The following is a 12146-nucleotide window of genomic DNA, read 5'->3' on the forward strand; positions in this document are numbered from 1 at the left end:
TAAACTTATAAGGAGGAGTCTTAAGTTAAAAATTATTCAAACCACCAACTATCCATTTACTTCTGACAGTGAAGGTGATTGTGGGGTCTAACTGACAGTGGACGACAGTATCCTCTTTGTGCTTGTTAATGGCTTTACAGCATTCACTCATATAGATGCGCACAGAATCATGCTTTAGTTCAGTTCATTTTATTTATAAAGCACAATAAAACAACGGTTGACCATTGTGCTAAACAATATTGTTTAAATGAAAAGTACATAACATATGACAAGACAAACAAATAAACATTTTTAAATAAGCCCTGCTTTAGACAAATAATCAACACTTTGGACAAAGAGACAAACGACGCCGGGGTCTTCCACGGGGTCTCGGGGCCGGCCTATCCGGGTGGTCACAATGAAAGTCTGTGGTAAGAGAGGGATCCAGAAAATCCTCTGCATTGACCCAGGACCGTTCCTCCGGGCCGTACCCCTCCCAATCCACAAGGTACTGAATTATTCTGCCCCGGCGACGAGAGTCCAGAAGCTCCCGAACTTGGTATGCCTGTTCGCCATCAATGGGAGGGACCCTCTGGTCACCAGCCTCCTCCTGGTCCTCCGCTCCTCTCAACCACCAGCGGGCTTGAGCAAGGACACATGAAAAGTGGGTGAGATACGATAATGGGCAGGTAGAGCCAAACGGAATGAAACAGGAGTTATTTGTCTAAGAACTTTGAATGGACCCACGTACCTGGGACTGAGCTTCTTGCAGGGTAATCGGAGACGAAGATCCCGAGTGGATAACCAGACCCACTGACCCGGCTGATAGTTGGGATTTGTGCGCCGATGACGATTGGCTTGTTCCCTTGTTCGACGCACTGCCCTTTGGAGGGGAGTATGAGCCTCATTCCATGTCTCCTTGCTTCTTTGCAGCCATGAGTCAACGGCAGGGAGTTCTGAGGGTTCTCCGGACCATGGGAACAGTGGGGGACACATTGGAAAGGGGTGATACCAGTGGCAGGTTTGCAGAGTGAATTGAGCATACTCGGCCCAGAATAGATAACGGCTCCAGTCGGACCGATGGCAGTATGATCGGAGGAATCGAATGAGCTCTTGAGACATTCCACCTGGCCGTTGGATTGAGGATGATATCTGGAGGTAAGACTGACATTGATGTTGAGTTTTTGGCAGAATGCGGTCCAGACTCGAGAGGTGAATTGTGGACCCCGATCAGAGACCACATCCTCAGGAAGACCGTAAAACCTGAACACGTAGTTACAAAGAGCCTCGGCGGTTTCGAAGGCTGTGGGTAGTTTGGGTAGAGGGATTAGGCGGCAGGCCTTGGAAAAGCGATCGATAACCGTGAGGATGGCAGTGGGACCCTGCGAGGTCGGTAAATCTGTTACGAAGTCAATGGCTATGTGTGACCAAGGGCGTTGTGGGATAGGTAGTGGTTGAAGTAGACCAGCGGGCAGTTGATGAGATGATTTGGTCATGGAGCACGTAGAACAGCCTCCTATGTAGGCGATTGTCTCCGCTTGTAGAGTGGGCCACCAGAAGCGGTTATTCAGTAATTGCAGTGTGGCTGCTATACCTGGGTGTCCGGAGCTAGGAGTTGAGTGAACTAGATGGATGACTTTGTCGCAAAGCTTGAGGCACATATGTGAGATTAGGTGGGGTCTCAGCTGGTAGTGCTTCAGCGATGTGAGCGTTGGTTATCTCGGTCATGATATCCCATTGGATGGGTGCGAGAATGATGGTTGACGGAATGATGAATTCTTGGTTGGGAGTCAATGTGGAGGACTCGTAGAGTCGAGAGAGAGCGTCTGCCTTAGTATTTTGAGAGCCCGGACGGTAGGTTATTCTGAAGTTGAATCTGGTGAACCATCTTGCCTGTCTGTGATTGAGTCTTTTGGCCGATTTCAGGTACTCCAGATTGCGGTGATCAGTGAGGACCGTAAAGGGGTGTTTGGCTCCCTCAAGCCAGTGACGCCACTCCTCAAGAGCGGCCTTCATGGCGAGAAGTTCCTGGTTGCCCACATCGTAATTTTGTTCGGTGGGGGTGAGCTTGCGAGAGTAGAAGGCACAGGGATGTAGTTTCAGTGGATTACCTTGACGTTGAGAAAGGACCGCTCCAATGCCTGTGCTGGATGCATCCACCTCCACTATGAATTCTTGTTCAGGATCAGGATGGTACAAGATGGGTGCAGTTGTAAACCTGTCTTTGAGGGTTTGGAAGGCCAAACGGGCTGCCGGAGACCAAGTGAGGCGCTGACTACCCTTCTTAGTCAAAGTCATGGGAGCCGCTACGGTGCTGAAGTTGCGAATGAATCTCCGGTAGAAGTTGGCAAACCCCAAAAAGCGTTGTAGTTCCTTGAAAGTGGTAGGTTGAGGCCAGTTGACCACTGCTCAAATCTTCTTGTAGTCCATGGCTACCCCTCCAGAACTAATCACATACCCTAGGAAGGACACTGACTCTTGGTGAAACTCACACTTTTCGGCTTTGGCGTATAGCTGATGGTTGATGAGACGTTGTAAGACTGCCCGAACGGGTTTAACATGATCTTCGTATGACTCAGAGTAAATCAAGATGTCGTCAATATAGACGATTACCCAGCGATTTAACATGTCTCTGAACACATCATTGATGAAGGATTGGAACACCGAAGGACTGTTGGCAAGCCCGAACGGCATAAGATATTCGTAGTGCCCAGTTGTGGTGGAGAAGGCAGTTTTCCACTCGTCGCCCTGAAATACCTTGCTTTTCGGAGCTGTTCCAGAGCTGCAGGGACTAGAGGTAAGGGATAGCGAAATTTGATGGTCATGTCGTTGAGACCTCGGTAATCGATGCAGGGACGAAGTCCTCCATCCTTCTTGACGAAGAAGAACCCAGCAGAGGCAGGTGATGTGGATGGTCTGATGAAACCTTTAGAGAGTTCCTCTTCTATCTATAGTTTCATAGCCTCTGCTTCTGGTTGTGATAAAGGGAAGACTCTTCCTTTGGGAGGATGAGAACCTGGTTGGAGATCAATGGCACAATCGTCTGTTCTGTGCGGAGGTAGCTGGGAAGCTTTGATCTTACTGAAGGCCTCTGCGAATTCATGGTATTCGGCAGGGAGTTGTGAGATAGGGGTGTGCGCCTACTTTCTGACTGGAGTATTGTTGAGGCAATTCTGACGGCAGGATTCGGACCATTGAGTAATTTGTCTTTCGGACCATGAAATAGAGGGGTTGGGTCTCTCTAACCAAGGCAGTCCCAGGATGATTGGTGTTTGTGGAGATTGGAATACGAAGAAACGGATAGTTTCGGTGTGAAGAGCTCCAATGCATAATTCAATGTCTTTGGTGATGAATTGGACTTGGCCAGAGCCCAGCGGATGGCCATCTAGCGCTGCCACTGCCAGATGAGATACACAGGGAACAAGAGGAATATCATGAGTCTTTGCGAAACTAGCATCAATGAAACTTCCTGCTGCCCCCGAATCAATCAGAACTCTAGCCTCCGTGATCTGCCCATTTATCTTTAGGGTAACTGCAATCTCTAATACAGTGGAAGGATTAAGATTCGGACTCACCGCAGCAGGATTGTGAGGTGGACGAGTGGGGCAGGAAGCTCTCATGTGTCCAGATAATCCACAATATAGGCACAGATTTAGACGAATGCGTCTTCCTCTCTCCTCTCCGCTGAGATGAGTGAAACCAATCTGCATGGGTTCGGTGTCAGGTGGTGGTAATGCGGTGCCGACTGGAGCCGAGGAGAAACGAGTCTGACGACGAGAGCGAAGAAGGCTATCAATCCGAATGGCCAGCTCAATGAATTGATCCAGGGATCTCCCCTCATCCCGACAGGCTAGTTCAGACTGTAGCTCCGGACTCAAACCTCTGCGAAAGTGTAGTTTGAGCAGGTCATCCGGCCAACCTGTTTGAGCTGCGAGTGTGCGGAAGGAGAGAGCATAATCAGCCGCCGATCCTCTTCCTTGGCGTAGAGATAACAGCTGCTCACCCGCCTCCTTTCCACCAGCGGGATGTTCAAAAACCTCCTTAAACCGCAGGATAAAGGCAGAGAAAGAAGGGAAAACAGAATGGTCTTCACTCCACACCGCGGTAGCCCATTCTAATGCTCTTCCAGTGAGGAGCGAACAGACAAATGCGATGTGACTGTCATCTGTGGGATACAGCATGGGTTGTTGGTTAACAAACATAGAACATTGGAGTAGAAAACCCTTACACTTCATGGGTGAGCCATCAAATTTATCTGGAAACGCCAAACGAGGACTGGCGGTGAATGTAGTTGAAGCCAGAGCTTGAGACGGTGGGCTCAGAGGCGGAGCTTGCGCTTCGGGTGCTTGTAGACGGAGGCCTTGCAAGGCCCTTACCATCTCTTCGGTTAGTGAGGTAAGCCGGTCTAGTTGTTGTTGGTGGATGGCGAGCATTGAAGATTGGGCAGATACCTCTGTGGTAAAGTGGTAGAAAACTGCTGGATCTATTTCTGGCAAAGTCTTCTGTAATGAGGAGGCAGTGGCGTCAGGATCCATGTGCAGTTTTATTGAAACACAAGAGAAGTCAGACAGGCATAAGTCAGTAACAGGTGTCAGATATAGCAGAGGCAGGGCAGAATCAGAAACAGAGTTCAGGCTGAGGGTCAAGGCAGGCGGCAAACAGACAATAGAGATACTCAGTAAGGCAGGCAGAGTCAGAAGAGGCAGGCAGCAATCCTTCGGAAAAGGGTAAACAATCCAGGTCATCAACAGGTAAGCAAACACAGGGAAAACACTCAGAAATGACTGCATAGCAAAACAAGACTTCGCAAGGAGAGCAAGGGCGGCACAGTTTAAATAGACCAAGCAATGAGGAACACCTGTGCAGGTGATCAGTCTCTGGCAAGGGGTTCATGGGAAATGAAGTCTTAATGAACCGGTTAATACTCTGGTGATAGTTCCCTCTGGTGGTGATTGGAGGGAGCCACAGAGGCTGAATTTGTGACAAAATTTCTCACCTAGAACACAAAACTTGTACATTTTGACTATTTTCTAGGTACGATGTCGTTTTAAATGGTTTACTAAAAGATTAAAGCACCAGCATCTGTGATTTTCAAAATGAAAGGGATATAAAATATAAGGATGTTTCAACTATTATCATCATTTCCTTTTGACCCTAATAAACTGGTAATGAATTTACTAAGACAACTGATACAATGTAGGCTACAGTTCTCATACTATGTGTGTAAATAGCTGTGCTAAAACATTTATGAGTATTTTGCATGCCAACAGATTTTGTCAGGGATGCGTCTCATCTAAGAATCACAGTGTTTTGTAAATTACATTTTTTTTTTCTTTTTTTTTTTTTTTACATTACTAGATTTTATCAATATTATCATATTATCAAGATTTCAGATGGCCGTTCACAATTTTTTGTTGGACTGTTTATGTTTTTTAGGTGAAGACACCTCTTTGTGAGCTGTCATCATAACAGGAATAAATGAAAATCTTGTTGAGAAATTTCTTTTAGTGCAACTGTGTCTGTCCATGATGTGCGAACACACGAAACATCAACACGAAAATTAAGTCTTGCTGTTTTACCCTTAAAACTATTACAACTGAAACAAATCAAACTACTGCACTGAAAGCTGCACATTCATTTAAGTTTGAGCATGTTAAAATTTCCACAATCTTGTATTGATAAATTTAATCCATAACCTTTCATACATTCAAGAGACCAAATCTCTAAGAAAGAGTGTATAGCAAGACAAGAAAATGTTTATAATGCATATAGAATTTGGAAAATCTGTTTCATAAACAAAGGATGACTGAATTTAGTCATCTTGCTCAGATAGCAGATGACACAATTCACATTTCGTCTGTTTGGCTGTATTTGTTTTAATACTCCTCTGCAAGCTCATGCTAATACTTGCATGGGAAAGAGAGCATGACGATCACATACTTATTCATTTAAGAAACTGATTGAACATTTGACTGAACTTTTTATTATTTTGACAAACCTCCATTTCAAATTATTTCCCTCGAGGTGTTTGCCCACAGAATCTTTTTCAACACAACGACATTAAACATTAAAGAATGTTATCAGTCGCTTTCGCCATCATCTTTGACTCAAATAAAGCTACATCTCTGGTGTATGTAAGCATCTACAATGTGTGCATGTGCTAAACATCTTTGTTTCTCCACTTCTGTCATATTTATTTGATGTAATGCAAACATATTTTGAGAACTATGATGTTCCACGCTTTTGTAAAGGTTATAGGAAGAATTCAAACATAATCTTTACATAGGAATTATCTTTGCGCAAAGCAAATTGACTAAAAATCATTGAATTACAAAATGCAAAAATGTATACATTTAAGAAAAATTGCTATAATGCATACATAATACAGAAATCCTCCTCTTGATCTATTGTGACTGACATTTTACTAAGTCAGACGATCAGGATTATGGACAACGCGGCTCACATTTTGTTTGTTGGACTGTTTATGTCACTACTATGACTGTACTGTAGGTGAGGCCTTCTCTCTGAGAGCCATCAGTATTCAGTGTTTACAGAAATAAATGAAAATTAAGAAAATTTCTTAAGAGTGTTTGACTAAGTCGGTATTTCTTTTTAGGATGATTATTCATCTATTTGATGTGAGACCCCATTAAGTATCGACACAAAAATTAAGGCGTGCTGTTTTACACTTACGGCAAAATTGGCATATCTTACCATTGTGCTCAAAGCTACACATTCAGTAAAGTTTGAAGTCGTACACAGTCTTGAAAAGGCTACAGACACGAAATATCAAGGCATTTTTTAGTGCTTTCTATGTAACTCAAGAGTCCAAGTAAATATCATATGAATACAGAAAACCCATTCATGATCATCTGGGTATATTTTTGTAAATGTTGTTTTAAATTACTTTTTTCTTACGCCACTACATCTAGAGCTCTTGTTCAGATGTGCACATTTTATTTGTTGTACTCGTTTCAACATTTCCGCTTGAGATTAAAGTGTAGGTAATGTGACCGCAATTAAGATCCATGACATTATACTACATTCCCTTTGAAAAGGTTATAGACATAGTCGTTTATACAGGAAATGTGTAGCTTTGAGCACAATGGTAAGATATGCCAATTCAGCCGTAAGTGTAAAACAGCACGCCTTAATTTTTGTGTCGATACTTAATGGGGTCTAGGTGAGAAATTTACACCAATAAAGTTTTCATGAGCATTAGAAAACAACATGTATTCCCTGTGGCTGTTAAACATAATTTGAAATAAATAAATTTGAAAACGTAAGTCTGTCAGATGAGAAAGGTTCAGTCATACATTTACAAAAAAAAAATTGTGTGTTTGTCACAAACACATCCAAAGAGTTTTCTACTCGTGTGAGAAAAGCACTTGGGTGCATTATCATCAGGCTGTTTTAAAGAAATTAAAGATTAAAACTAAAGTTTAATTTAAAGACAATAGAAAGCATGACTTGCTTTAGTGACAATGTGTTTAAAACTTTTTAAACATGTTTAAAACCGTAGGTGTAATTGTTTTACTGAGAAGTTTTAAGTGAAATGTACACTGTAAAAAGGTTGCTGTAAATTTTACAGTATTTTACTGGCAGCTGGATGCCAGTAAATTACTGTAAAAATGGCTACAGTATTATTACTGTAATTGCATTTCCAGTATAATGGATTTACTGTATTTTCATTTACAGTATTATTACTGTATTTTAATTTACAGTGTTATTACTGTATTTTCATTTACAGTTTTTTTTTACCGTATTTTCATTTACAGTATCAGTGCTGTAGTGTTCATTTTCATGTAGTTTAAACATTTTTTACCTGTAAAAAACAATCAAATTGTGGTACAGCACTGTAATCCATAATTTTTACCACCCCAACTCCATAAAAATCACAATGAGCATTAGCTCTGATTATATTCTTTTTAATTGTTGAACATTTTCTTTTTAAAAGTACAAATTACAAGTCTTGATCTCTAGGATGAACTAGCTGAAAAAAGGGCATCACAACAGTCCCCTGGGCACTTTGTATCATGGCAAACTTACACATACTGAAAAGCAAAAACAAGTAAGTACACTAACAGTCAAAAGTTTTTGAACAGTAAGATTTTTGATGTTTTTAAAGAATTCTCTTCTGCTCACGAAGCCTGCATTTATTTAAGCAGTAATACTGTGAAATATTTTTACTATTTAAAATAACAGCTTTCAATTTGAATATATTTTATAATGTAATTTATTCCTGTGATCAAAGCTAAATGTTCAGCGTCATTACTCCACTCTTCAGTGTCACATGATCCTTCAGAAATCATTCTAATATGCTGATAAACATTTATTATTATTATCATCATCATCATAACAGTTGAGTATATTTCTATTTCAGATAAATGCTGTTCTGAACTTTCTATTCATCAAGGAAACCTGAAGCTGTTTTCAACACAATTATAATAATAATAGTTTTTTTGAGCAGCAAATCAGAATATTAGAATGATTTCTGAAGGATCATGTGACACTGAAGACAGGAGTAATGATGCTGAAAATTCAGCTTTGATCACAGCAATAAATTACATTTTAAAATATATTCAAATAGAAAACATTTATTTTAAATAGTAAAAATATTTCAAAATTGTACTGTTTTTGCTGTACTTTGGATCAAATAAATGCAGGCTTGGTAAGCAGAAGACATTAAAAATCTTACTGTTCAAAAACTTTTGACTGGTAGTGTAAATAAAATCAAATAATACATTAAAAATGAGTTTGTGTTGTGTTAAATTTCAGTAATTTTGACAGTCAAAGTTGACAAGCTCTCCGATGAGAAACAGCAGGATGGGATTCAGGCAGATCCTTTTTCTTTGCACCCTCTTTCCAGAATTCCAGCTGACCTGTGACTTTCAATGCATTTGGTGCCACAAAGATCTGAATGAACCTGCAAGCACAAGAAAAAAAAAAAAAAAAAACATTATTTTTCAAAGCAGTGTTTACAGAATTTGCCTCAACTGTCAAACTTGGTGCTGTATGCACTTTGATGTTAATAAAACCTTATATACTACATCTGAACGCACCTACAAAGGAAGGTACATAATTAGTTGATAATTCATCACATTCAAATTATTAAAGCTCCATTTTGTACAATGCATTCTCAATCAGTAGAGCTAGAATGCTGAATTAATGGGTCTGATTCCAGGGGCGGTTCTAGGGTGAGTGGATATCCAGGGCTTAGCCCAGAGACATTCGTTTATGTATCAGAATACACAGGATACAAGTCAAATAAAACAGGCTATGCTGAAAAGTTACATTGGCTAAGTGGCTTAATTTTTTTTTTAAAGCAACAAGTGTAATTAATTACAATTTGCACTTACAAATTGCATAAATAATATTGTGAAATTAATGTTTTAAATATAAACACAAAATATGTAAATGATAGAAAAAAAAATAGAATGATACTTTTAAAAATGAGACTAAAATTACCAGTAGGTGGCAGCAAGCCACTGTCTTAATGACTGAGCCACTGAGTCATTTATTTAATCTATTCATTAAAAACTGCTGATTCTTTCAGGAATGAAGAAACTGTTTTTTGAATAGATCAGTGAATCGCTGATTCAAGGCATTCAAAAAAGGTAAATTCTTTCAGTAATGAAACACTGTTGTGTGCAGAGACGTACAACATGGCTTTGTTTAGAACCATTTTTGCGAAAAAAGACAATATTTCTTTTCACGATTTAAATCACTTAATATTAACTTCCTGTTTATTGAATTTTGTTGCCCTGACACTTAGTAAAGTCTGCCACAGACCATGCTAAATGCTAACCGATCTGTTCATATAATCTAGTCATTTCTAAATGTGTGTGTGTGTGTCCTAGAAAATCTGTGCTTATAATACCATGATTAAAAATCTATATTTGTTGCTATACAGTAACAGTAATCTAATTTTGTCAGATGAGGATATCGGTATTATGAATTTATAGGCTACAATAAGTTAAAGATATCTGAAGCAGCTGCATTTTGCTGTCTAAGTGCTGGTTTAATAGAAATAATTTTAATGCGCATGAAAACTCAATCTTGATGCCCACACACACCTAGTGCCATCCCTGTTTGATTCCCAGGGAATGAATAACTTAATAAAATGTGTAGGGGAGCGCAGGGCACAAACTAACACGGGGTAAGTTGTAACATACATGGTTTAAATATTTCCACACATGCTAGCATAACCAAATTTACAGTTTTTACTAGCTGCCATATCAACACTATATAGAGAATAAAGTGCACCAAAATTCAAAGATCTTTTGAAGATGTTGCTGAATATTTATTCTACCAAAGCAGAAATGCATTTCTGGCTGAAGTGAATTGTCATCTCAGTTTTTAGTATTCATTTAAAATTAGAATCTCCAATCTGTTATCAGTTTAGATAATTTTATAATGCTTCGCTAACTAGCAGAAGACATTAACCAGTTTTAAATTCCAGTTGCACAGATGGGGAACGTTGTAAAACTGTTACAATGTGCCCAGCTATTATTAAACTATGCTATTCTATGACATTAGCAATGCAATTTACACCATTTACTTTTATGAGTTTTAATGAGAAACCACAAGAAGCAGGTGAATAAAGACTGATAATCGATGTTTAATGTTCAGAAATTGTTATTTCAAGAAATGTAAAGCATTTCTCGTGTCCTGTGTCCTATGACAGCTGTGTGTGGAGGGAGTGTATCATTTCTGAATTTCTGAATGTCTTTCTTCATTTGCACACTCTGTTTTGAACTACACTGTATATGTAGCTGTGTGTTGCGATCAGGGCCGTCCCAAGCATGGTTGCAATGTGTTCATTGTCAAACTCCAAAATTAGATTTTTTAAAATTTTTAATTCTTAAAAAACACCATTATTTTATTTGAAAAAGTTAATGATTTTATTTTATTGACAAAATATTTTAGTTTGTCTTGTATATTTTTTCATTAGATCCGATAATAATTTAAGGTGTCATATGGTTATGTTACAATGTGCCCCTCACATGTTACAATGTACCCCACCTACGGGGCATGTTGTCGCTTCCATTCTTTTGAGGTAAATAATGAAAAACATACACCTGTAATTATGAAACAAGGCAACATATTTGTACTAGACAAGTGTGAAATTAAAGTGTATAAAAAAAAATTATACTCTGAACCCCACGTGGATTTACACATGCTAAGAAAGTCAGTGTTAGGTTGTGTCCCGTGCTCCCCTACATTAAATACAATATAACTTGCTTTGGCTAAAAGCATCTGGCAAATGCATGAATGTAAATGCAATGTAAAACAAAATGTATTTTGGGTTACCTAATTCTGCATTTCTGTAAAACGCCCTCATTCTGCCCTCATATTCAGGATCTTGTTTTTGCTTGGAGAAATCTCCTGTAACAGACAGAGTCACAACACCCTTTTAGTGTTACTATAGTTTATGATCAGAAAAAAACTACCATACAGTAATACAAACATTTTGAATAAAATAAACATTTTTGGTAACACTTTACAATAAGGTGTCATTTGTTAACATTGGTTAATGTATTAATTAACATGAACAAACAATGAACAATGCATTTATTACACTATTTATTAATCTTTGTTAATGACAATACAGTTGTTGTTTATTTCATGTTAGTTCACAGTGCGTTAACTAATGTTAACAAACACAACTTGTGATTTTAATAATGCATTGGTAAATGCTGAAATTAACATTAACTAAGCTTAATAAATGGTGTAGAAGTATTGTTCATTAATGTTTTTAACTAACGTTAATGTTAACTAATGAACCTTATTGTAAAGTGTTACCACATTTTTTATATTTATAAGCAAAACTTACTATATTAATATATTGCTAGCCCGTTCCTCTCTTTAAAAAGTAAGTTAGTGGAGAACAGCAGCCCGTGGCTAATTTGAGACACCCCTCGCTGCAGACTGTAGCGCGGTGACGTCAGGTACCTACGTCAGGTATGTGTTTACCGCGCATGCGCAGAGTGACGTATGGTATGTCTATGACACGCATGCGCATTGCGTGTGTAATTTGCATTACGTGGTGACGGTAGGTGTTTTAGCGTCGTGCGTGACGTAACACGTCATAAAAACGCATGCGCATACTTTACAGAATACTCTAATAAAATATAAAAGTATTAAGAATGCTAAGGTGGAAAAAA

General features: G+C 39.2%; 1 long non-coding RNA gene across 1 annotated transcript; it reads right to left on the reverse strand.

The window, feature by feature from the left end:
* Positions 1-8591: 8591 nt before the first annotated feature.
* On the reverse strand, positions 8592-11900 carry LOC131553859 (uncharacterized). Its single transcript, XR_009274282.1, has 3 exons — positions 11816-11900; positions 11293-11367; positions 8592-8905 (listed from the first exon to the last, which is right to left on the reverse strand). It is a non-coding gene; the product is annotated as an uncharacterized LOC131553859 (long non-coding RNA).
* Positions 11901-12146: the final 246 nt, after the last annotated feature.

The sequence above is a fragment of the Onychostoma macrolepis genome, chromosome 14 (assembly GCF_012432095.1).
Source record: "Onychostoma macrolepis isolate SWU-2019 chromosome 14, ASM1243209v1, whole genome shotgun sequence".
NCBI classification, from domain to species: Eukaryota; Metazoa; Chordata; class Actinopteri; order Cypriniformes; family Cyprinidae; genus Onychostoma; species Onychostoma macrolepis.